Source organism: Macaca nemestrina, chromosome 19, assembly GCF_043159975.1.
Source record: "Macaca nemestrina isolate mMacNem1 chromosome 19, mMacNem.hap1, whole genome shotgun sequence".
Taxonomy (NCBI): domain Eukaryota; kingdom Metazoa; phylum Chordata; class Mammalia; order Primates; family Cercopithecidae; genus Macaca; species Macaca nemestrina.
This window is the reverse complement of record NC_092143.1, coordinates 19,884,566-19,912,467: the sequence shown is the minus strand read 5'-3', so window position 1 is coordinate 19,912,467 and position 27,902 is coordinate 19,884,566. Positions and strand designations below refer to the sequence as shown.

Genomic DNA, 27,902 nt, shown 5'->3' with positions numbered 1-27,902 from the left:
AAGGTGGGAAATGCATGCTGATAATTAGATGTATGTCTGGAAATTGCCATCATTCACTTATCAACCAGGGACAGACCGGTTTCTTAACAGCCCTTAACAGTTCACTGCAACTTTTTCTGGCAAAGAAAACCAGTACTCGCCATCCTACCAAATCCAACAGGCATTCCTCATTTTTATGTCTTCATGTTATTGGTTTTCTTTGATGCCACTGAAGAGAAAGATAGTACACTTAGCTTTTGGTTTGGAGCTTCAAATGAGGAATCATTTTATAAAAATTGAAAATAAGAAAAAATAATCTGATTTATCCATACATTTATTATTTCTAACATTGTTAATTCTTTTATGTAGAGCAAAGGTTAAGAAGGAATCTTTTTTATTGCTTTGAGTTGGCCCAAATAATATTTTTTAATGTCTCTTGTAGTGCTACTTACAAACTCACTATTGTTTGTGATGTAAAATGTAATATAAAATTCTACTTTTCCGTGGTTTTGTTTTCTTTAAATAAACTCTTAAAGCACTTTAAAAATTCTTTTAACTTTAGTCCCCTGTACATTTTTTTTCTGACTGCTGTAAATGTTTTAAAACTTTTATTTGCTTTCAGCAAGTTTATATATACATTCTGGTGTGGTTTTCTATCTGTTTATCCACCTTGAGATTTGATGAACTTTCTGGGATTTGTAGGTTTATAGTTTTAATCAAATTTGAGGTTAAGCCACTATTTCTTCAAATAGTTCTATTTTTCTTCTTCTTCTGGAACTTAACTTAAACATATGAAACTCTGTTATTTTACTGCATATGCCCCTGGGCTCTGACCATATTTTTCCTCCTTTAGTTTAGTTTAGGTAGTCTTTAATGTTTAATGCCCTTCAAATTCATTAGTCTTATCTTTTTCCTTCTCTGTAACCTCTAAATTTCTATTAGGTCAATCTAGTAAATTTTTCATTTTATAAATTTTACTTGTTCAGCACTAGAAATTCAATTTAGTTTACTTTTATTGTTCCCATATCTCTTCATATTATACTTATGTTTTCCTTAAAATTTTGAATATATTTATAGTACATGTTTTCATAATTCCTTTCTGCTAATTCCATCAACTTTGTTATTTCTGGTTGTTTCTACTTACTAATTTTCTTTTCCTGGTTGTGGGTTACATTGTTCTACTTGTTTGCATATTTTAAATTTTTTATTGGATTCTGGATGTTGTGAATTTTATGTTGCTTTGTATATAAATGTCATCCTTCAGAGTATGAGTTTTGCTTAGGTAGGCAGTTCACATTATCCTTGCAATTTTTATTTTTAATCATTGTTAGTCCTAGAGTAGCCTTTATTCTATGACTAATTTAGGCCTACTCCTAACTTGCAGCCTTTCTGGCTCTTCCTGAGAGCGTTACTGAATGTTCCGTGTGTTCAAATTGGTCTCTCCATTCTCCTACTTCAAAAGTCGGATGGATCTCAACCATGTGAGCTCTGGGGATTCTTTAGCTTATTTACTAAGTTTTATTTCCTCTATACATATTCATTGCCTAACCTCATGAAATCTCTAAGCACCCACAGCTTGGTGTTCAGTGCAGAGCCATATATTTTGTTACATGTTTTTAAATAAATAAAATCTTAAAAAATAATATAAAAGTAAATACTCCCTTTACCACTACCATTCTCTAATGCTTCCCTATTAGTAATAGATAATTTGGTGTATTCATTCCAGTTCCTTTTGTCTCTAAGTTACTCACCACATATTGTTCACTGAATGTACTGTGTGTGTGTATGTGTATGTGTAGTTTTTCATAAAAATGGGATTTTCTTTTTTTTTTTTTTTTTCCGAGACGGAGTCTCGCTCTGTCGCCCAGGCTGGAGTGCAGAGGCGGGATCTCGACTCACTGCAAGCTCCGCCTCCCGGGTTCCCACCATTCTCCTGCCTCAGCCTCCCCAGTAGCTGGGACTACAGGCGCCCGCCACCTCGCCCGGCTAATTTTTTGTATTTTTAGTAGAGATGGGGTTTCACCATGTTAACCAGGATGGTCTCGATCTCCTGACCAGATGATCCACCCACCTTGGCCTCCCAAAGTGATGGGATTAGGGCGTGAGCCACCGCACCTGGCCAAAAATGGGATTTTCATATTACATTTTAAAGTATTGGGATGTCTTTTTCTGACTCTTCATAGATATGCACTTCTACAATAAATAAAATAGTATGTCATATTTTAAGTCTTTTTAGTAGATGGATATTTTCGATTATTTTCACTCTTCACAATGACAAGTAACACAGTTCTTTAATTTAGATTTGTCAAAGCAAAATTATAGGATCAAGAGAGAATTTTAATTTAAAATAAGAAAATACTCTTTAAAAAGGCCATACCAATTTATATTCCTGTGAAGGTTGTAGGAGTTGCTTTTTGAAAAACCACTACCAACTCTGTGTAACATGTTTTGTTTGGCCAATTTAATTGGCAAAAACTTTGCCTAATGGCCGTTTTTAATTTTGTTTCTTCCAGTTCTTGTTTGCAATCTTCAGAGTAAATCTTGGAGATTTGGGCAGGCTGGGAGGTACTGATTATACACAAGTTATATGATCTGATATATCCTGCTAAACCTTAATTCCTAAAATACAAAAAAAAGTTGATTGGTTTAATTACTATCTATTCCAAATATATTTCATTCAGAGTTATGGATTAAGTTGTCTCCTTATAATAGTTATCTGTTGTAGTAAACTGGATACTGTTTAGCTGTCTTCTTGGTTTACATACCTAGGATCACATGGTATTTGCCTTAGTTGCCATCAGCCAATTATCACAGACGCTCTAGGTATGGCTCCGTTCATTAAACCTGAAATATCATTTTGCTTTACATACTGATATTTTATGTTCAAGTAAGAACCATACATTGCCTGAAAATAATTTAAAATACTCATAAAATGACTATTTAGAGTTTATTTAGAAAGGCAGTAGGTGGGACTGCAGAGTTACAATGTTACGTTATTTCAGCAAAATGGAGGGATTAAGGTTGGATGATCTGGTTTTCGGTTTGGGGTAAAAATTCTGCCCTGATAGTTGTGAGTTGCACTTTGTAGAGTGAAGTTCCTACACTTTCTGTGAACTAGTTTCTACACTGTCGATACGTGGTACAAATTATATATCAGAATATTGTGAATGTGATTTACAAAAAAGAAAAAACATAACGAAACTTTTTTTTTTCACTTTCAAGATCAATAAAATAAAGATGTGTTCTAGACACAAAACCCACAAAGAACAACATAGTTTCGATGTTATTATAGGATTGTGATATTTTTTCTTTCAATATAGGTAAACAAAAAGCTTAAAAACTCTTACAAAAATTACAATGAGATGAACAATGAAAATAATCACATGAATATAAAAACTAGACATTCCCACAAAGCCTGCACGATTTTGTTTGTACTTTGTGTGCTTCATTATATTGTTTAAAACAATTCCCCAAAGATGAAAAAAATTCTTCCAGAAGAGATCAGTGACTTAAGAAAACAGATGAATCTAACCTCACAAAGCTTATCAGTAAGACTTCTGAGTGTTTATTAAGTTGCTGTTTCTTTGTTTTTTAGTTGTAGTTACTTTTTCTGTCTTCACATGTATCTTTCTATTTGAACTCAGATAATCAAAAATTATGTGGAAAACCTAATAAATACGGCTCAGGTGAAAGAATAACTTAGTTCTTTTTTAGACTTTACAGTATAGCTAAGCATCCTATAAATGTGTAAAGAATGATATTAGGCACCATGAAAGTGTAAAAGGAATTGAATGACTTTTTCTTTTCATTTCCTTAAAACTCATGCAATCTAAGAGCCAGAGTATCAACACAGGTAAAGTAAAAAAATAAATAAAACATTAGATAACAATTGTCAAAATCTGATATATTGGATAACGTTCAAATTTCACATCCTTTATATTATGGTAGAAATACTAATTTTTTCAACTTACTAGTTAACAAGTGTATAAAAGTAGATACATAAATTTTTGTGCCTCCCTTTTCTTGTCTGAAAAATAGTGCTACAAAAGTATCCACATGTGACGTGGACTACTAGTTTTTTCCAATATCCATTTCTTCAGTTTTGTGTTGGTAGAACATCCTTGCCCTTATTCTCTTCCTTCTTGCCTCTAAACAAAGGAAGGAAGATGTCCATCGAGCTTGAGACTGTAATTTCTATCCTAGCCTCCTACCTTAAGCCTTAGGCTAATTTCTCTCATTCCCCTTTTCCCCCATTTCTTACTCTGGAATTCAGATACAGTGCTAGTGAGCTAGTGGGTGAAAAGTGGATGAAGGCTATACTCTTGTCCTGTGCTGTCTAGTACAGTGGCCACTGGCCACATGTGGCTATTGAGCACATGAAATTGACTGGTGTGACTGAATACAAGAATTTTTAATTGTATTTGGTTTTAATTACTTTAAATTTAAAAACAAATACTTAATTTAGTTATTGAAAAATTGTATGTTGAAACAATTTGTGTATATTAACATTTTTCCAAACAAGATTTTTGTGAAACCTAAATATGACCAAGTATTTCCAATGAAATTTAGCATCCTAATTGAGAGGTAATACATATTTAAAATGATCACATTTTGGACCTATTAGGTTAAATTAAATATATCCCTAATGTTAATTTCATCTGTTTATTTTTACTTTTGAAAAATGTGATTAATAGAAAATTTAAAATTACACATGTGGTTCACTTAAATTTCTATCAGGCAGCATTGATCTAAGGAATGACAAGAAAGAAGGAACCCAGGGCTCTGCATGACCTCATGGAGCACAACAGTGTGACAGCCCTTAGCCACCTACCAGTCCAGACTTCTATACAGAAGAGAAATAAATCTTAACATTGACTTAAGTCCCTATTATTCTGGTTTCTATTAAAGCACTTGTAAACAATTTTAACTACTAAGCTACTTCATTACGTTGTTGAGTATTAAATGAGTTATCACTTATCAAGAGTTTAAAATAGAGCCTGCTACATACTAAAGGCTCAATGGCCATAAACTATTTTCCTTCTTATTCTCTGAATTGAAATGCGGTTCTCTTCCCCCATAATTCCATATTATTTTATAAGTTTATATTGTATAGTGCCATCATCATTCAATTTTATGCACCTAAATTGGAATTCACTTGAAAGAATTTTGCCAGCTAGCATGTGTCTCTATCTCTAGTCTTTGTGAATCTCATAGGTGATACAGAATTCTTGCTCAAAGGTTTACTGAGCCACTTAGTTAATACTTTCAACTATCATCCCATCACCATTGTTTCCACAACCATAAGAAAACCACAATCATGTCATTCCTCCATAGTTCAAACCTTTCTCTGGTTTTCTGTTGCTTTAAGGATGAATGCCAAACATACTCACGAATCTTTTCCACCCTGTAGGATGATTTATTCCTTTTGGTTTTCTGGGCTGTAAAGGATGAATACAAAACACACTCACGTATCCTTCCCACCCTGTAGGATGATTTCTTTCTTTTGGTTTTTGGGGCTGTACCATACACTGTAGCTTTCTCTTATTTGTTCAGTTGGTCTCTGAAGACCTTATGCATTTGTTTTATTTTTCCTTGAGTATGCTTCTCTTTCTGCATCCCATAGATAAATGCCAATTACCATGTTATATCACCCTCTTTAGAGAGCCTTAGATGGCCTTCTGGATTGCCTTAACTCTTCTGCTAAAAGCTTTTAGAACACCACGGCAACACTCTCCCTAACCATCCTGTCCCATGTCTCTACCCGAACCAATGGTTATAATCTTATAAATGTAGCACCTTTCACATTATCAAAATATTTTTTTTCTGTTCACTACTCTCTTTTCTACCAAATTGTACTTCCTTGAGGACAATACTGAGTGAACATTTTGTACCTCCTTCAAACATCAACACAGAATGTCTAATACATTCTTTAGACTGCCAAGTAAGCTCTATAAAAATTGACAAATATTTGGTGTGATAATTCAGAGGAAAATAAATAACACTTCATCTTAGTGGAAGAGATAAAGAAGTATTTATGGAGTTACTAAGATATCACTTGAACCCTAGAAGACAGAAGTCAGATTGGTAGTTAAGAGAGGACTTAAGAACCAGACTATCTGGAATTGAATCATAGATACGCCACTTATTAGCTGTGTGATCCATGACAAACTATAAGATCTCCTTGTGCCTTAAGTTTGTCATTTGTAAAACGGACAGAGGAAATGGCAGTAAATCTTACAAGACTACAAGGAGAATTAAATGAGCAAATAAGAATCTAGCTTAGAAGAGTGCTTCATGTATAATAAGTTCTCAGTAAATATATGTTACTTATGGGCTTTGGATTAGAAGAAAGAGGGAAGCTATTTAAAGTAGAAGAAATTACACAAAATATCACACAGGGAAGTAAGAAAAAGTAAAGTGTGCAAGAGAGTGAGTGGTCCTACTTTCTAGACACAGACATTCGGTAGATGAGTGGTAGGAGGTAGGGCAAGGAAAGGGTCAACTTAAAGACTGTAATATAGTAGGTGGGCAATTATTAAAAGTTTTTGGTCAGAATGGTGGCATCATCCAAATTTTTTTGTTTGTTTATTTTGCTTTTGTTTGGTTGTCTGTCAGTATTGCCAGAGAAAAAATGATAATATAAAGAATTAAAAGATTGTAAGAAACACTTTAGAGCTCTTATCTCCTTTGATAGCACATATCCACAAGTAGATAATATTACCATGTCCGTTGTATTGATGGAGAAACTGAGGTAAAAGAAGACATGATACAGAACAAGACAATATTTTTCAACATATGGAGAATTTTTAACACTCTATGAAACACGGAAGGGGGCCAATGAAAGAAATACAAAAGAAAAAGAAGAAACAACAACCAAAAAGACATCTATAGGTTTTATTATTATTAGCAATCCTAAGAGAAAAGTATTACTCTCTCTCTTTTTTTTTTTTTTTTTAGTTCTATCTAATGTAGTATAATCTAAGAAAGCACTATGTGTTTTGCAGAGAAAATTTTTGAGTGGTCTCAATTTCGATTTATATGTGTGCTAAAAATGTATAAAATTAGGCTAAAGTAAAAATTCAAAAAAATTACTTTCCCTTTGAGCCTTGAGAGGGTTAGTTTCATGCTCAGCATGTCTGTAAACAAAGGTCTAATTGCCAAGTGCTAGGACATAAAGGGAAAGAAGTGGAAAAATAGCTAAAGAAGCTTTATGGCTCAAAATCCATTTCCTTTGAAGTGGGATTATTGGAGTCATTTTGAAGCTAGGTTGCTGGTGGTTATAATGTTGAGGGGCGAGGAACAGGTAAGGATGAAAATAGAGAGGGGAAGGAGGAAACCTTGCAGGATAGAATCCTATCAGTGCCGAGGACAGTGGAGAGTTAACTCACAGATAGTACATACACTAGAATAACGTGGGTGGGTTTATTAACAGGGATGAGTAGATGTCCGGGAGTCATGAGGCTGAGCTCCTCTTTTCTGAATGAAGATAATGGGGCAATCTTTCAAAAAAGACACGGTGACACTATTAGAGCCAAGAAGCAGGTCACTGAAGAAAAGAGAACATATGTAGACATGGAGCTTTTATTCCCTGTTTTCCTAGTTCTATGCCATTTCCACAATCATGGAACAACTCCACGGAAAGCAGGAAGAAAGCAAAGGATGAAGGGGTTTTTGAAATCACCAAATACAGTGGGGTTTTTTGGCTTTGTTTTCTGTTAGAGGCTCTAGCGAACTCCTTAATTAAGAAGAAAACAAAAGTTGAAAAACTGGCCCAAATCATGTTTGAAAGTTGTCAACAGACTTTGACAGTTTCCAGTATTTTTCTATTATTATTAGAATGAATTAAGAGTTACTTAATCTGTTTGTAAGTTGCACCTAAATGCCTAGGGTGGAGAATAACATATTTTCAGATGCTTTTGTTATGTGAATTATCAATATTTTTATATTTAGGAACATGTGTAAAACTTATTTAATAAATACAAATAACGTTGACCTGCACATTACTCGACCGAGATAAGCTGACAATAGACACCTGGTAATGGGGTTCACAGTGATAATCATTATGGATTATTTTAAATTTTAGAGTTTTAATACAAAAGTAAAAAGTAATTCTTGCATTACAAGGATGTGACTCATACTATTAATAGTCTCATGCATATTTTTTAAATGTCTACCCTAGAATGTTATGTAACTAACACAATCTTGCAGATAAAAGTTGTAACTGTCTAAGGGAAGTTGAAGCCCATTCCTTTTATGTTTTTAACATTAAATTATACTTTTAAAAAGCACTAAAGCAAGTGATGTTTAAACACAAATGCATTACAACCATCTGTCAGTTAATTCTCTGACAAAATAAAAGCATTGAATCTCCACCCATTTTACAAATAATAGAATTATTCCTGTGACCTCAAAGGAAAGACTTTAAAAGAGTCTGTATGATAAATTACAGCAGTAAAAAATCTTCAATGGTTGAGTTATTTTTCACTGCAAGAAAATACTCTCCAGCTCCAAAAATTCTCTTAAAGTACACAGTATTTTTTTTTTTTCACTGCACATGGATTTCAAGAAACATGGATATAGCCTGGCAAGTAAGTTGAAATTTTGTAAGAAGACATGGAAATTACTAGTAGGTGAGAGAATACATTTTTATAAAAACTTTGAGTAATATTTTGCTACTTGTTAAAAACTGCAGACTGTAAAATAAGTCTAATTTTATATAATTATTATTAAAATATTTTGACAGAAGTAAATTAACAATATTCATATTACTTGTGCACTTAACTATTATTAAATATAAAGTTTAACATAGTTTTAGATTGTAGATTCAACATGTAGTGGAGCTATTAGTGGAGTGTAATTCTTATGCCAATATACAAAATTTGTGGGCTTCTACATAATTTATATACAAACTTTCTGCAATATTGCCTCATGTAAAGGGTTTTTAAAAATTTCACTTTTTCTTGTGAATTTGTTTCTATTGCTTATTTAAAAGAAGTGACACTCTTAAAACTTTAGCTACTTCAGAATTTATTTTATTGTTTATAGCAGGGAAATGTAAAACTACCCTTATCTTCTAGAAAAAAATATATGTAGAATTAACCTAATATATGTCTATAGGGTGAATGTGTAATATGAAACTTTATTTTTAAATATACTTCATGATGTGTAAATCATCTCATGTTACTGTAATCTGTACATTTTAACTATGCACAATTTCTTAATATATCGGATTTGTATTCTTTATTAAAAAACTATAATAAAATTTTTCTTTTACCATGAATAAACATCTCAAAGTGCTTAAACATTCAATTTTTAAAAATTGAACCAAGTTAATCTTTCTATAGTCTTAACAAATGCAATATTTGGAAAGGAAAATAGTTCATTTAACTTAAGAAAAAACTCATTAAACCTGGAAACAATACTACAAGCTTATGAAAATCAAAAGTACAAAATGTAGTCATATATCATTTTACAGCTACCTTATATTTTCTACATATAGCTATAGGTAATTACCTTGATTTCAGGAACCATAGTTTGTACTTCCTTTCCCCCACTACATTTCCTAGCACACTAAAAGACACTTAAGAATGACGTGTTTGTTTGAGCGGAGGTTTGGCTCAATATTTTTATTAAAGATAATTTTAGGACAATATTTTAAACTATTAATTTGCAATGGCCCTTGGATTTAATCTGATCCACCTATAAATCCGAAATCTACCATATATTGCTATTCGTGTTAACAATAGTAATGCCTACATCCTAACTGTATGTTATGAGGATTGAATAATACATATGAAATGGTTAGAAAAGTACCACCACACCCGGCTAATTTTTGTATGATTTGTAGAGACAAGGGTCTCACTATCTTGCCCAGGCTGGTCTCAAACTCCTGAGATCAAGAGATCTGCCCTCCTCGGCCCCGTGCCCTGTGGAAAAACTGAGGTTTGTTTTAACTGTTTAGTTATCACCAAGATTTTAATGATGCATAGTCCATGGTAGTAATTAGTATTTTGTAGACATGAAATGCAAATAAAAATAGCCTACTTAGCTTACTGCTATGTTTAGTTTCTATTTTTGCTTAATAATGGCTCTTTAGTTAAACCTATATAGAGCAATACTGTATTTCCAGACAATATGATTTGTTTTATATGTTGCATAAATTATCATACAAAATAAATTTGTGAATTATATTCCAAAGTGCTGGGATTGCAGGTGTAAGCCAGGAATCCCAGGGAAGATTACTTTAAACCAAGTTGGATATTGTGTGAGTCCATTTGTCTTGCTATAAAGGAATACCTACATCTGATAATTACTTATAAAGAAAAGAGTTTTATTTGGCTCACATTTCTGCAGGCTGTACAAGAAACATGCAAGCATCTGCTTCCGGTGAGGGCTTCAGGAAGCTTTTACTCATGGCAGAAGGCCAAGGGAAGCCAGTGTACCACATGGTGAGAGAATGAGCAAGAGAAAAAGGAGGACAGGTGTGAACCTTTTTAAAAGTCAGATCTCCCAGTAACTAATAGAACCAGAACTCCCTCATTACAGCAGAGATGTCATCAAGCCATTCATGAGGCCTTTGCCCCCATGACCCAAACACCTCCCATTAGGCCCCATCTCCATCATTGGGGATCACGTTTCAACATGAAATCTGGAGGGGACAAATACCCAAATTATATCAAATATAGATTGTTCAATTTGACAACTAATAAAGATTACTTAGTAATATAAATCTTCAAAAATCATTGTAAAAGGATCTAATATTATGCCCCCAAAAACATATAAACACCTTTTCAGTGAAAATTATTTAATGTTTTAGATGGCTTCTCCCCGCTTGGCCTAACTGGTCCATGGAAGTAGTTGTACACACCCCCGTCCTTGACCTTCCTTCCTTAGACGCAGGGCCTTTCTCACCCTTGAGCATACTGAGATCTGTTTCAGTTTGCTCCTTTTCCAAATCTTTTTGTCTGGCAATGCTTAAGTTTAGATCTTACCTTAAAAATCACTTCCTCCAAGAAGACTTCTCTGGAGATTTCCTCAGCCCACTACCCTGGCTACTTTCACTACCCTAGGAATGGACTTACCACACCCACTGTTTTTCTGTGTAGTACTTTTTTACAGTTATAATCAAACATATTTGTGTCATTATCTGCTTAATGTCTTCCTTTGTGACCAACCTGTAAAATCTGCATGATTGCAATTATGCCCATCTGGTTTACCACCATATCTCCAATACTTAGGAAGGTCTCTGTATAGGTTAGTTCCTCAATAATGTTTACTGAATAACATAATTTAAGTGTGCTTGATACACGAGTACCCAGTAAGTGAAAAACTGTTATCAAATTTCAGTGTTTTTTAGCTCTAGTTTTTATTTTGGCCTATTGCAATTTTGTTTTTGTCTCCAGGACATCTTCACTATTTTAACCAGCTGTCCCGTGGGCTAGATATGATTGGACTTGCAGGGGAATGGTTGACAGTCACTGCAAATATCAACCTGTGAATATCCTTCTGTACCTAAGAAATGTGAGATTATTAGACACATGTAAGCAAGAGTGAAGATGTAGGTAGTGGAAGTTCCATTTTTCTGGATATGATCCTTGCTGTGTCAAAAACAAATAGTTAAACTTGGGAGAAATGCAAAGAATCTGCTATGTGTTTCCTGTGTGACATGTGTAAAGTTTACCTGGTTGTCTGGAAATTCTCTGGCAATGTTCAGGGCCTGAATTTACTTGATTAGCCTCAGATGTTAGGGTGTGGACTGGGAGTTAAGTTCTAGGAGTGGAATCATTTCAACCCTACTCAAAACAGCCCACAGCACATAGTTGTTTAAAATACACACACATATAGGCCAGGCACGGTGGCTCACACCTGTAATCCCAGCACTTTGAGAGGCCAAGGCGGGTGGATCACTTGAGGTCAGGAGTTCAAGACCAGCCTGGCCAACACAGTGAAACCCCATCTCTGTTAAAAATACAAAAATTAGTTGGGTGTGGTGATGCATGTCTCTAGTCTCAGTGACTCAGGAGGCTGAGGCACAAGAATCGCTGGAACCTGGGAGACAGAGGTTGCAGTGACCCGAGATTGCCCCACTGCACTCCAGCCTAGGAGACAGAGGGAGGCTCAGTCTCAAAATAAAAAAACAAAAAACAAAAATAAATTTTATATATATATATATATATGAAAAGTTTTCTGAATATAAATTAGAACCTCAATCATATTGAGTAAACTTTTAAAGAAAAGTTAGATTCAACTTTGACATGATTATTTTAAAATATTGACCTTTGCCATGGCAAAACTCATGGCCATAAGACAATTAGATATACTGCTGATGTGTTTTGAAGTTAATTTTAAGGCAATATTTTTCAATGTAAAAAAGGATAGAAAGATGATTGGATACTAAATTGAAAGGAATAGTCTGTGTCAGATGTTAATATAATTTAGCAATCAAAAGAGATAGCTGGTAGAACTTCAAACTTTAAAACCAAGAATTAAATACTTATGAGTCTGCTCTGTTATGTGGGAAAACTGAGGTTTGTTTTAACTGTTTAGTTATCACTGAGATTTTAATGATGCATAGTTCATGGTAGTAATTAGTATTTTGTAGAAATGAAATGCAAATAACAATAGCATAGTTAGCTTACTGCTATTTTTAATTTTTTTTTTTTTTGCTTTGTAATGGCTCTTCAGTTAAGCCTGAATAGAGCAATACCGTCTTTCCAGACAATATATTTTATGTGTTATACATTATACAATATACATTTATAAACTATATTCCATAGTTTGGAATCCCATTGTTATGATACTTAACCATTCCCTATGTGAAGAAAATACATACTATTGAACTTAAATAGAGGAATAGTGGAAAGCATAGGTGGTAGATGCAAAGAGAAATAATTTAAGAGATAGATGCTTTTTTATTTTCAAAAAGTTTCCTCATTCTTAATGACTGGATGTCTCTTATCATAATCTTAAGATGGTGCAAAAGCATGTTAGATGGAATTAGAGAAAATCAAATTGGATTCCTAATTCTACCACTCTACAATGCTATGAAGATTAGTGAGTCTCTGTTTCCTGAAAATAATAATACATACTCCGTAGAGGTGAAATAGGATCACAAAGGTCACGTGTGGAAGCTGAAATTGACACAGTACATTCTGGCAGAATTGAGCCCTACTGAAATAGAGGTTCAGAAGACTTGCTTCTTACTTTGTTCCTTTTAGAACTAAAATCTTAATTCTAATAGTCAATGTCTTAGTCTGTGTCTCTGAGCAGAGCTGGAGGCAAGAGCTTCTGTCTTACTTTATTTTTAGGGTATGCCATATGAAAGGGCAAGGTTGAGAAGAAATGAAGTGGGTCAGGAAGGGAAAGGACAGTAGAGCGGTATGAGGAATCATTAGAGACCTGGCTGGCAGGCAGGTCTAAGCATGAATATAAGCACAGTGAGTGCTTGATTCCCCGGGGTTTGTGCTTCTCAGGACAGTTCATCTGCGGGGAGGAAGGGGAAAGAATTTACTCTCTACCAGGTCTCCTAGGGCCAAAGGATTGTACCACAGGATATATTGACTACCCGCTACCTGATGGATGGGCATTCTTGGTTTTAGGCTGAAAAGGAAACTTCTGGGCAGGAGGCCAGTGACTGCTGGCAGGAGAGGAGGTGACTTGCTGTTAGGTCAGGGCTGTGTGTGAGCGTGGCTGGGCCTGAATACTGTCCAAAGGCCTTAGAGGCAGAACAAGCTGAGAGCATCCAAAGCAGCACATAAATGATTCCTGATGTCAATATCTATGTTGAAGGACACTTAAAGGAGCCTTTAAAATTTTTTGATGACAAATAAAAGAATTTCTTGAGACTAACGAAAGCCACCTTTAGATTTCAGAACCCACTGTAAATATTTCATTGTTTATTGTACAGAGGGTGCACAAAAGAAAGCTTATAGCCTTGAATTCCAGCTTTTGCTTTCTGAAGAACTGACTCTGATTGCACAGTGTGACACAGAGGGAGAGTTCCCATCATGGTCATCTCTGAATCCTTTTCCCTGGGTTATTCTTGTCATGTGCTATCTTCTTGCTTTACAGCTGTTATTACTGAAAACATAATAACTCTTAGTTGTTTCTTGGTGTGTTTCCTCAAAGTACAATCCTTACACAAAGGATGTTTATCAATCAATTTCTAGAAAAGGCCTTTTCTACCCTTTCCATGTTCTGCAGAACATTGTCTGCAACTCCAGATCTATGTCTTTTTAACTTGTCTATTAAGGAATATATAGGTTTTTTTTTTTTTTAATAACTGGACATTTTCTGATCCTAAACTATGTTGTGTGTTCTGAAGGGATGGGAGTCGCTTTCAAGATTCCTGCAGGTGGGAAAGAAACGTTCAGATATTGCACAAAACAATGGCAGTCATGACGCTTTCTTTGTAGAACTAATATACTCAATCTGGAATAAGCAATTTAGAATATATAAAATGTAACCATTTCTTGCATAGTCTAATATAGAATTAAAAAGTATATGATCTTGTTAACACATGACTTTGCCTCTTCTGTGTAATATAAGTCACGGTGGAATTTATTGATATGTATTATAGATTTACATATGAAATAGCCCCAGGTTTTACTGTCATGGAGACAATTCTTCTCAAAATGTATGAAATTATTGGCTGGGGAGAAACAGAAGCAGATGGAATATTTTTACCTGGTAAGAAAAAGCAACTTTCTGTAAGCTAAATAAAATACCTATCGGGAGACACTCAGAATGTATTCCAACTAATATTGTTATTTTTGACAGACAGACATTCGTAAGCCATTGCGCTATCATTGCAAATAAAATTTCCAGAAATCTAAAAGTGGAAATTTCATTGTTTGACCTTTCACCAATTTCAGGGAAGGATAATTTTAAAATAACAGTGATTTAGCACTCATTAGTTTCAGAAACTGCCAAATTGTTATATTTCAATAAACATTTCTCAGGATTGAAATTAGCTTAATGGTCATTATTTCTCTTCCATAGGTGGCAGGATATCAAACCTCTGTGGTATTTTAGTAGCTCACTATAAACAATATCCAGAGATAAAAACAAAAGGCATGACTGCACTTCCATGCATTGTATTATTTGTTTCTGAGCAAGTAAGTATCAAGTGTAGGTTTTTTCCAACTTTTAAGAATCATCAAAGATAACCTGATAAAGATTAAGAATATTAGCATTATGCTTATATCAAGTATTTCAGATAATCTCTGAGTCTGGATCTACGTAATGATAATGAAAAGGAAAAAAAAAAAAACTTCCCAGTAAATATAGGCTCTGTAGGTAAGCAATACAAATAATTCAGGATTAAAATTTAATTTCAACACGACAAACGGAAAACAAATGTGATTATAAATATAAAACATTCAGCTAACTTTACCAAAATAATTAAGTACTAAAAATTTCAAAGATTTAATAGTTCTTTTTCACATTGAATAAAAACAACAATAATGTAATTACTGTTTCATCTTTCCAGTTAGGACTAAAGGAATCAGTTAAAAGAAAACTATATTTTTAAAGACTAGATCCTCACCCAAACTCTTCTGATATTGACAATATCTCCACTGATACCTCCTTTATGTTTAGTACTCCACTCTTGTGCATAGCATCAAAACTTTTTATACCTGTAATAAATCTGATTGCTTTCTTCTTATCTACCATGGCAACATTTACAATCTTAAAATGTAGTAGCAGTCCCAGTTTGAGAGTTCTACCTAAAAGTGCTTAGAAACAAAGAGTTTTTATTGAAATATTTCTGTTTTTGCAGTGCACTCCCTTTGCCAAACTCAAATTAGCATTACACATCTATATACGAAGTCCTCACTTAACCTCATAGGTTCTTGGAAACTGTAACTTTAAGAGAAACAACATACAACAGATCCTTGAATTATATCAGTTGCTTTATTATAATGCCAAAGTGGAAAAAATATTGGTTTGGTTATACATCTTTTCGCTTAAAGTCAGTTTCCAAGAACCTATGGCTTTGTTAAGGACTTACTATAAATTATCAAGTTGGAAACTACTACTTTATATTCAATGCAATGCCTTACAGAACTTCACAGAACTTAACATGCTTGTTTACAAATGCAATTTTCATCATTTGAAATACAATTTTAAAATACATATAATCAGTAAATAAGCTGAAATTCCATAATATTGATCTTTAAGAAATCAGTTTGTTATTTAACCTGTGTATTCTTTATTGAAATAGAAACATGGTTAAGGTTTATCTGGTCTTTTCCTGGCAACTAAAAATAATCCAGGCCAAATTTATCTTTGGAGCTGCTATTACCTCTGTTTTGCTAGTATTATTTACATAAGACAGGATGATACAAGCACAAATAAACTAGCAGGCAAGAGATAAAAATGGGTGTAAAAGTCAGAATTAAGAATTACAGGCAATGGAAGACTCAGTGCATTCATAGGACCTCATGCCTTTTAAAACAAAACCAACCAACCAAACAAAAATCACAAATGGGCCGGGCGCGGTGGCTCAAGCCTGTAATCCTAGCACTTTGGGAGGCCGCGGCGGGCAGATTGCCTGAGCTCAGGAGTTCCAGACCAGTTTGGACAAGACGGTGAAACCCCATTCCTACTAAAATGCAAAGAATTAGCAAGCCGTGGCGACGTGCTCATATAGTCCCTGCTACTCTACTCGAGATGCTGAGGCGGGAGAATTGGTGGAACCTGGGAGGCGGAGGTTGCAGTGAGCCTAGATCGTGCCACTGCACTCCAGCCTGGGCGACAGAGCTAGACTCTGTCTCAAAAAAAAATCTCAAATGCAGGAGTTAGAGCGGTCCAGAGCAGAAAAGGATATTCCTGGAGGATACTGTCACTAACTTTATAAATGATGTGGCTTCATGTGTATGCAGAGAACTGAAATATTCAAGCTTCCACCCAAGCATGTGAAGAGTTTTATTCTGTGACAGTGCCTTCTGGAAAGAGGTGCTACAACATTCTAGATCCCAACAAATGTCATGATGGGGTCCTGGAAATACGCCTTGATACCTGTGTGCATGTAAATTCACAGACCCATTCAAAGCCATGCATATGTGCCCCAAGTGCACTTGTGTGTAAATGGGGATTTCATGTGGAGAGTAATGTCTTTTCTTTTTTTATATTATTGCCCAAGGGTCATTACTCAATTAAAAAAAAAGCTACAGCAATATTTGGTAGTGGAATTGATAATGTGATTGAAGTAAAATGTGATGAAAGGTATGTTTCTTAATACATTCTCAAAGTTTTATGGTTACTATGCTTCATGGATTAGGATTTCATTTGCCTATGTTTCCATTTTTTGGCAAGAATCCTCTCCCAGATTCATTTTTTTTTTGTATTTTAGAGAAAAGTCATTATGGAAGAAGTTTCAAAATTATTTACCCTATTGTTGACATTTATTACTAACTATGGCCTTATGAAAATTCTGTTGCCATATATTTGTTCCCTATTTTATATTTATGAAACATATTGAATCATCAACATAGTGATGTTTGGAAATTAAAACTTCAACTGTGTTATTAGAGTACAAGGTGAAAATATATTTATATTTTCCTTGGATCTCATTCTTCAGAAATAAGCAATATTACAAATTTTACACATATTCTGGATATAATTTTTATTAGTATCAAACTTCTTCATAAATCAATTCTGGGTTATGTTCTGTAATTTGCTTTATTTCCTTTGGGTTTATGGTATATCTTCAAAATCTTGTCTCGTGAATTCACACAGACTTTTCTTATTTTTCTTAAGTTACATCAGTTTCCTATTTTATAAATGCAGCATAATTTTACAAGTCCTATTTAAAAAGACATGTTTTCCCTTTGATTTTAGTATTTAAGAGCAATGCTTAAATGAATGCAATTTAATAAATGTATTTTAGTTTCTCTATGAATATCTCTCATATGAATGCCTCTAGGCTCAAATTTTGTGTGAATTTATATTTCAATACAAATTTTCCATTTGCCCTTTAAACATTTTTAGTTATATTCTTATCTGAAATGTAACATCAAAATATTATAAATATTTTTATACTTAGAAAATCTGATAGAAATGATGTTTATTATTGTTCAAAACAACAGAAATCTTTTAATATGCTGACCTGCCAATTGTATATTACTGTAAATTGACTGTGCATGTCCTCTGCCTATTTTTTAGTGGTAGTTTATTACTTGTTATTGGCTTATAAGAAACACTTATATATTATGAAATTCTGAAATACAATATATGAGTATAAAGTATCTTGCAAATATTTTTAGAAGTTTATTCAATAAGCTTTATCACATTTGTCCCTGTACATTTCCTGAGAATTACCACCCCAAAGATATCTTACATCACTTCTACTATTATTAATAGAATTTTTCTGCTATTTATTTTCAATAATTGGTATTAAGAAATTGAGTCATAATTTACCTCTGTAACTTGCTCAACATTCTTATTTTTTATGAACAACTTTAGGTATTCTAGATACACAAATATATGTACTCCAGTTAGGTGTCCTATTTTATTATCTATCTCTGTTTTTTTCAAAAAGAAAATAGAACATTGAAGCTAGTGAGCATTATTATCTTAGTACTGACTTTAATTAAAATGTTTCCAATGAATTATCTCTAAGCCTGCCTGCAATTAGTCTCATAGCTGAATGGAGTAGAAAAATATTGGCTTTAATTTCTTTCATGGAAACATGCTGTGAAGAAATGTGAGGCCACCTTAATTTATGCCACTCCCATCCCCCCTCAAATTTGAACCCCTGATATTTTTAATCTTGATATCAAGAGGTCTTAATAACTAAAGTTTTAAGGGCCGGGCGCGGTGGCTCACGCCTGTAATCCCAGCAGTTTGGGAGGCCGAGGCCGGTGGATCACGAGGTCAGGATGTTGAGACTACCCTGGCTGACACGGCAAAACCCCGTCTCTACGAAAAATACAAAAAATTAGCCGGGCGTGGTGGCGGCGCCTGTAGTCCCAGCTACTCTGGAGGCTGAGGCAGGAGAATGGCGTGAACCCGGGAGGCGGAGCTTGCAGTGAGCTGAGATCTGGCCACTGCACTCCAGCCTGGGTGACAGAGCGAGACTCCGTCTCAAAACAAATAAATGAATAAATAGATAAATAAATAAAGTTTAATTACTTTAAATAACAAAGTAAGGGAAGAAAAAAAATGATCGAAAGAGTTTATTTTGTATCTTCCTTACAATGATCAGAATCTTCTGATTAGTAAGAGTGCAGATTTTAAGATGACTGAATAGTAGATGAAGCATTCTCTAACTTAAACATGGCTTAAATGAATTGAACATTTACTACCTATTCATACACTTATAAATATCTTTAGGAGACACTAAAAACTAATTGTTTTAAAATCTTGCACAACACTTACTCTAATTGGTAGAATTTGTATGTTTATATACATATAATAAATCAATGTGTATTTGCATTTTTGAGGGGAAAGATGATTCCAGCTGAGTTAGAGAAAAATATATTACAAGCTAAAAAAAAAGGTATGTTCTACGGTTCTATATTTAACATGCAAACATCTTTATATACTTTACCTATTTTTATTACTGAAAAATAACTGATAAGAAAATTGCTGAAAAAAATAGAATAAATACAAAATGTGGGAAATTTCTTATAAAACTGAAGTGGTGTAATTAAGTAGCATTGCAGTATTTCTGATATTATTGGTTTTGTTAAATATGAAAGGCAAATTTATCAGGGTCATTCCTGTATGATGGGATTTGGCCATTTCTATGTTTGTGGTGTTACTTTCTTTAAAATAAGTTTAAACAGAAATAACAATAAATAAAATTGAGAGGGAAAGGTATAAATCCACCTTACAGTTATGTTACTGTCTCTAGTGATTATGTACCTCAGAATATTTGAAATCATTAGCTATTCAATGTCCCTAATCAAAGTTATCCAGATTTCTGACATCCAGAAGTGTAATGAGTACCCGTATTGTATATAGTTCCTGTGGACTTTATGAGATTGTAAGAATGATTCTGTTGTTTTCATCACCAGGGCCAAACTCCATTCTGTGTCTGTGCCACAGCCGGAAGCACAGTGTACGGAGCCTTCGATCCTCTCCCTGACATTGCTGATATTTGTGAGAAGCACAAACTCTGGATGCATGTGGATGTAAGTCATCTCCTTTAGTCTGGCTTATAATGTCTCTGTTTTAAAAAATCCTACAATCCTTAAAGATTCCTAACAGGCATTTCAGGCAAGTCAACAATTTCTCTGTAGCCTAGATTTTATAATGAACAAATACAGAGAAAGAGTAATCTTATTTTTATTTATTTATTTTGACAGAGACTCACCTATCACACAGGCTGGAGTGTAGTGGCAAGATCTCAGCTCACTGCAACCTCTGCCTCCCGGTTCAAGCTATTGTTGTATCTTGGCCTCTTGAATATCTGGGCTTGCAAGCATGAGCCACCACGCCCAGCCCCCAGCTGGCTAATTTTTTTGTATTTTTAGTAGAGACAGAGTTTCACCATGTTGGCCAGGCTGGTCTTGAACTACTGACCTCAAGTGATCTGCCCACCTCGACCTCCCAAAGAGTTGGGATTATAGGCATGAGTCACCGCACCTGGTGTACCTAGATTTATTTTTAAATAGACTTACTCTACCATGAAAAGGGCTAAAAATACACCAAATTATATTTAAAAGACTAAATCTCTGTTAATATTCAACCCCAAATTTAGAACATCAATGTGAAGAAAGTCAAACATGATTTGAAATTGAAATAAGACTCAGCCCATTAATATACATTTCTGTATTAGTATCTGTTAAAGAAATAATAACTTTTGATGCTATTAATTTAGTATAATAACTTTTAACAAAAATTTCTTTGACTTTGATTAGAGTTGAATAAAATTAAAGTTATATCATACAATGGAGATTTTAATTTTTCTGTAGTATAGCCTAATTTGATGCCAACTTTTAAAATCTGTCTTTGGAAATTATACAGAAAGTGCCTTCTTGAATTAATTAGGAACTTAAGACTTCACCGTGTCATGAATAGACAATGAAAACTCATGGTAGGAAAATTTTTTAATGCATTGTTTTTTAAGTAGAATAATTATAGCCAGCTTGGTAATTATCTAGCATAATAATTAAATCTTCATCATGTTTTCAAATAAATTTAACATAGAAAAAGTAGTCAGTGTAATTGAAAAATAAGTAATTAGTATAAGAACACATGCTCTTTGTCTTTGTTGTAGGCAGCTTGGGGAGGTGGACTGCTACTATCCAGAAACTATTCCTATAAACTCAGTGGCATTGAAAGGTAAGACCTGGGGCATTGCTTGTGAAAGCCAAAGAACCCATTTGGACTCCTTTTCTAGTGACTGTGAGTGCTAACTGGAGCTGTTTTGTCACCCAGGGCCAACTCTGTGACCTGGAATCTACACAAAGTAATGGGCATCCCTCTTCAATACTCTGCTATCTTGATCCGGGAAAAAGTAAATTATTTCTGTTTTTAATTAGCGACATAAGGAATGGCTTAACAATGACTAGATTCCTTGTGAATGTTTTAAATTAACAAAAATATGACCTCACTGAATTAAACATACTGCAGCACAATTTGCCCTTCGGAGAACTTGTTCTCCTCCTTTGATCTTTAAGTATCAGTCATTTGACAAAATCAAATGAGTATAGTGCACAGGCAGTAAACCAGCTACCTGTGGGTGGAAAGGTGTGTTATGAGATGAAAGACGGTGAGAAGATCTTTAGAAAACTTGATTATTTATAACCTAGTTATTAAAAACATAATGTCCGGCCAGACGCAGTGGCTCACACCTGTAATCTCTGCATTTTGGGATGCCGAGGCAGGCAGATCGCTTGAGCCCAGAAGTTCAAGACCAGCCTAGGCAACTTGGTGAAACCCCATCTCCACCCAAAATACAAAAAATTAGCCAGATATGTTGGTGCGTGTCTGTGGTCCCAGTTACTCGGGAGGCTGAGGTGGAAGAATGGCTTGAGCCTGGGAGGAGGTTGCAGTGAGCCAAGATCGTGCCACTGCACTCCAGCCTAGGTGACAGAGTGAGACCCTGTCTCAAAAAACAAAACATAATGGCCATAGATATATGAAAAAAAAAAGTGCAACATCATTAATCATCAGGAAAATGAAAATGAATACTTCAGTAAGATATAACCTCACAACTGTTAGGATGCCTATTATAAAAAAAAAACAAAGATGAGCATTGGTGACAACGTGGAAAAAATGAAACCCTTGTACACTTTTGATGGGAATGTAAATTAGTGAAAAAAGTATGGGTAAAAAGTATGAAGATTTCTCAAAAAATGAAAAATAAAACTACTATAGAATCTCACAATCCCACTACTGGGTATATATCTAAAGGACATGAAATGAAAAGAGAATGCCTGAGAGATAGCTATACTCCCATGCTAACCGCAGCATTATTCACAATAGCCACATTATGCAATCAATCTAAGGGTCCATTCATGGATGAATGGATAAAGAAAATGAGGTGTATATATACAATGGAATACTATTTGTCCATTTTTTAATAAAAAGGAAATCCTACCATTTGTGACCACATGGAGGAACCTGGAAGTCGTTAAGTAAAGTAAGCCAGACACAAAAAAGACAAATACCCCATGATCTCACTCATAAGTAAAATCTAAAAACATTGATCTTAAAGAACTAGAGAGCAGAATGGTGGCTACCAGGGGCTGAAGCAGTTGGGGGAGGGACTTCGAGGGGAAGTTGATCAAAGGATACAAAATGTCAGTTAGATAAGAGGAGTAAGTTCAGGAGATCTATTGTAGGACCTGGTGACAATAGTTAATAACAACATATTGTATTCTTGAAAGTTGTTAAAAGAGTGGGTGTTACATGATCTCACCACAAAAGTGAAAACTATATGCAGCAATGCATTTGTTAATAAACTACATATAGTCATTCCACAGTGCATATATATTTCATATATATACACATTCCACAATGCCTATGTAGGAAATCCATGTTAGTTAACTGTATTTAGTCATTCCACAATGCATAGTGTGTGTACAACATGCATATATGCAATACTTCATACATATATGCCAAAACATCAAGTTGTGCACACAATAAATAAAATTTTATTCATCAATTTACAAATAAAATGAAATAATAATTTTAAAAAGCCACCAAGCAAAATATCTCTTAAGGATCAAATTTGTCTCACTGGCCAATTTGTAATCGTAGAGTATAGAGCCAATAATAGGTCATATTTTCATGTGGATGACAATAAGTAACTGTAATATGTTTTTGGCACAAAAAACATAAATGTAGCCAGGTGTGGTGGCTCTCGCCTATAATCCCAGCACTTTGGGAGGCTGAGGCAGGTGGATCATGAGGTCAGGAGTTCGAGACCAGCCTGACCAACATGGTGAAAACCCATCTCTACTAAAAGTACAAAAACTTAGCCCAGCGTGGTGGTACATGCCTACAGTCTCAGCTACTCAGGAGGCTGAGGTAGGAGAACTGCTTGAACCTGGGAGGTGGGGGTTGCAGTGAGCCGAGATCACGCCACTGCACTCTAGCCTGGGTGACAGATTGAGACTTCATCTCAAAAAAAAAAAAAAGGCATAAAAGTTTGTGTAGTATGACATTTTTTTCTGTTTACATGTATATTTTTTTTATTTCCCTTCATAGTAAATGTGACGGTATACAAGGACTTAAGCTCATTATCTCCTCCAAGTAGAAATACAATTATAAAGTTGCATATTCTTTATTGAGTTGTCAAGTTGGAAACACATTTTACCTAACTTTCATTTCTACCTACCTTTGGGGACATCATTCTCTATTTTCTCTTATTTGCAAGCAATCCACGGGTTTTGGGTATAAAAATAATGTCTTCCTACTATAGCCTTCCTGCCTACTCTTTGAGTACTTCATGCTCACTTCATCTTCCCTAGTTCTGAGGGAATCTTTGTTCCCTCACTACCTAGTGCATTATCAGCTCTGCTGACCGGAACATTAACATTAGCTCTGCTTCAGCTCCTGCCAAGTTGGCTGCATGGCAGCAATATCCCGTCCACAAAATGGCAGGTGCTTCATGCTCAAAGCCTGCAGTTTAGCAGACTGATACTTCAGCACTGGTGTGTGTCCAGAACTCACACATTATAGTTCAGCCATTTTTTTTTTTTTGAGAAGTTTTCAAATTTGTCTCCAACCCCCACCTTGCTAACAGGTCTCTATTTAACTTTCAGATTTCAGATGTCTTTCTTTTTATGGCTCAAATACAAATTTTCTGCAGTTTTCTCTGATTTCTTAGCCAACCATGAGTATGCTGAAATAATGCATTTCATTCTACGTAAGTACCTATCATGAGTTTTCAAATAAATTGTTTTGTTATATTTTGTCTTGTACTTTATCTTTACCTAAAGATAGATAGATGGTCAATGGAAGTAGAGCAGAATTCCCAAACCAATAAGCCTTTACTATTTTTAAGGTCATTTCTCGAAAACAAGTCTATCTTGGTGTAGCCTTGAATTAAGAGGAATGTTCGATTCTTATCTATTAACCACTTGAATGTCTGGGGCTGCAGATAGACAATTTTAATTCATGCCTTAATGAGTAGAACAATTTGAGTATATTCAATATTTAATGAACTAGTTTACAATCCCACCAACAGTGTAAAACTAGTTCAACCATTATGGAAAACAGTATGGCAATTCCTCAAGGATCTAGAACTAGATGTACCATATGACCCAGCCATCCCATTACTGGGTATATACCCAAAGGATTATAAATTATGCTGCTATAAAGACACATGCACACGTATGTTTATTGCAGCACTATTCACAATAGCAAAGACTTGGAATCAACCCAAATGTCCATCAGTGACAGATTGGATTAAGAAAATGTGGCACATATACACCATGGAATACTATGCAGCCATCAAAAAGGATGAGTTTGCGTCCTTTGTAGGGACATGGATGCAGCTGGAAACCATCATTCTTAGCAAACTATCACAAGAACAGAAAACCAAACACCGCATGTTCTCACTCATAGGTGCGAACTGAACAATGAGATCACTTGGACTGAGGAAGGGGAACATCACACACAGGGGCCTATCATGGGGAGGGGGGAGGGGGGAGGGATTGCATTGGGAGTTATACCTGATGTAAATGATGAATTGATGGGTGCAGCACAGCAACATGGCACAAGTATACATATGTAACAAACCTGCACGTTATGCACATGTACCCTACAACTTAAAGTACAATAATAATAAATAAATTTTAAAAAAATAAATAAATAAATAAAATTAAAAAAAAATATTTAATGAATGTATTTTTCAATACTGATGAAGGAATTGAGTATAAGGAAGTAAGTGTGTACATTTTTGTATAATTGTACATAAAATACATTTAAACTGATTTTAAATATTCTTCATTTTTATGCTCAAGGGAATGAAAATACCATATGTTTTGCAAATAAAATGCCAACCACGTCAATTTCATTCATTCCGAAGAAGCTTTTCATAATGCAAAATATAAACTCATTAAGTAGCTTCTCCTTGTTGCTAGGATGGGGATTGAAATCCTTGACCTGCACAAAGGCCCAGGAGGTGTAGTCTGTGACTTTCTCTGAACTCTTACTTCCTCTTGTGTTTCCTTTTGTTTTATTCATATCCTCTGGCCTCCTTTTAGTTCCACAAAGATGTACTGTAGCTCTCTCCATTATGATCTCAGTACCTCTTTCTCCTCCCACCTGTCAGTCATGGTCTGACTCAACTTTCACTCCCACGGCTCTCTTCCCCCAGCATCTTTCTTGCTAAACTGCTGATTCAAAAACATTTTTTACTCAGAGGCCTTCCTTGACTTCCGGGTTACATGGAATCTTTGACCCTTAGACCAGAATATTCTATAGCACCATGAAAACTCTTTCATAGCATTTATCATGGGTATAATTTGACATTCATATCTGTGACATTGTGTTTAGTGCCCAGCCCTGCCCTTACCTACCCAGCCTCCTGCCACTCAGACTATAAGTTACATGAAGGCAGAGTTTCTCTACCCTTTTTCTCACCACAAATCCACTGTCTCAGCACCATGTATGACAGGTGTGATAAACATATGCTGCTTAATGAGTAAGTGTAGCTCAATCATCACATCAGATAAAGCTCATCTTGATGATACTGTTTTAATTACTGTATTAATTACTTGATGATACTGTTTTCAATAGTCTCTAGACCTGCTCTAACAAAAGATTAAAAAGGAGGTTCAAAAGAGCCTAAGAAGAAAATATTTACTCGTGTAAATAGGACACCCAAAATACATATTCATAAAATATTTTTGAGTTATAATTTCTATTCTATTTCCCTCAAATACTTCAACACTGGCCATCACACTGTGGTCTTTCCTGTAGATCACAAGCCTATCCTGAAACAGAGTGTGAGTGTGAGTTATCTTCCGTAGGATGTTGGGTTTCGACAAACCTCAAGTCAGACTGCCCTTTTGTCAGCTCCCAAATTCATCATTGTATAGATATATGTTCTTAAAAATTACTTAACAAACATGTTAACATTTTCAGTTTCTTCAATCTATAAAAATGGTGTCATTATAGTACCTATACCATCGGTTTTCCATGAGGATCAAATGATGTAATGTGAGGTGGCAAGCACATAACAAACACATAATACATATAATGCTATTTACCTGTTGTACAAATAGTTCTGCTTAAGTTACATTTAAATTATACCCCATCAGGGCACATAACCTTAGGTTTTGTTGTGCTGAAGCAACATACACACGGAGAAAATCATTTCTGTCTCAATGATCGGTAACATGTCCTTTTCCAGTGATTATTTCTTAATCTTCCAAAATAAAGCTTCCTGAAGTCTTTAACACCGAGGAGGAATGTTTTCCACATTTTTTATATGAGACAAAAGGCTAGAAAAAGATAAAATTAAATAAATGGATTAAATGCATGGATTATTTTATTCTTCATATACTATGGTCATCTGAGCTGTTTATTTGGCATCTACACCGTTGGTTCACAGGATAGTTTAGTTAAAATGGACTAGGCAGTCAGTTTTCACTAACATTATTAAAAAACAGTCACATAATTTCAAAATAGCAGCAAGACTTCAAGGCATTTAAGTTTTAAAAAGTAGACAAGTATTCACCAAATTGCACCACCTGCATATTCCAGATAAATCCAAAAAAACAACTGAATATGCTCAAACATTTTCAAAAAAGAATATATTTCTATATTAAATATGTAAAATTCTACCTAAATTTGCATTCGAATTGGAAATAGTAAGTTAAGTGAAATAAATAATTGTGGTTTCTTATTGAAATCTACCTGACTTACATGTTAGATATGTTTTTTCTTTTTTAGGGTCTTCCAGATGCATGTAATCAGATGCAAGCTGACTATCTTTCCCATCAGATAAACTCTACAATGTTGACTTTGACACTGGGGATAAAACTATTCAGTGTGGCCGACATGTTGATATCTTCAGGCTATGGTTAATGTGGAAAGCAAAGGTAGGAATTTGTCATCTTTTACTCATTCAACTTTTTATTGGAGTAGAAAAGAAAGGGGGTAAGGCTCATATTAATATGTGTATTTGGGAAAAAAAAAACCAAAATTTTAAAGTTTTAGGGCTATGATAATCTGGTTTTTAACAAGAACATATTTAACTAATCAAGTTAATGATTTTCATTATTTATTTGGGATTTTGACATTTTACACCACAAGGTAGTAGAGAATACATGAACCTCGGGTGTTTCTAAGATGAGAACCTCTCAATGTTGTCAGGTGCCAAACAGATGTGTAAGTGTCTGAAATGCATGGGTTGTAAAGAGGGAATAATGAAACTGGAGACTATAGGAACAGTCTGACTCATTCACATTTAAATTACTCTGTAGCAATGTACCATCCATATTGATGAAGTT

General features: G+C 34.6%; 1 long non-coding RNA gene and 1 pseudogene across 3 annotated transcripts in view; one reads left to right on the top strand and one right to left on the bottom strand.

The window, feature by feature from the left end:
* Positions 1-27,902, bottom strand: part of LOC105477031 (uncharacterized) — a 381,703-nt gene that overhangs the window by 1,474 nt on the left and 352,327 nt on the right. The window lies entirely within an intron of this gene.
* Positions 14,592-27,902, top strand: part of LOC139360119 (glutamate decarboxylase 1-like) — a 28,157-nt pseudogene continuing 14,846 nt past the window's right edge.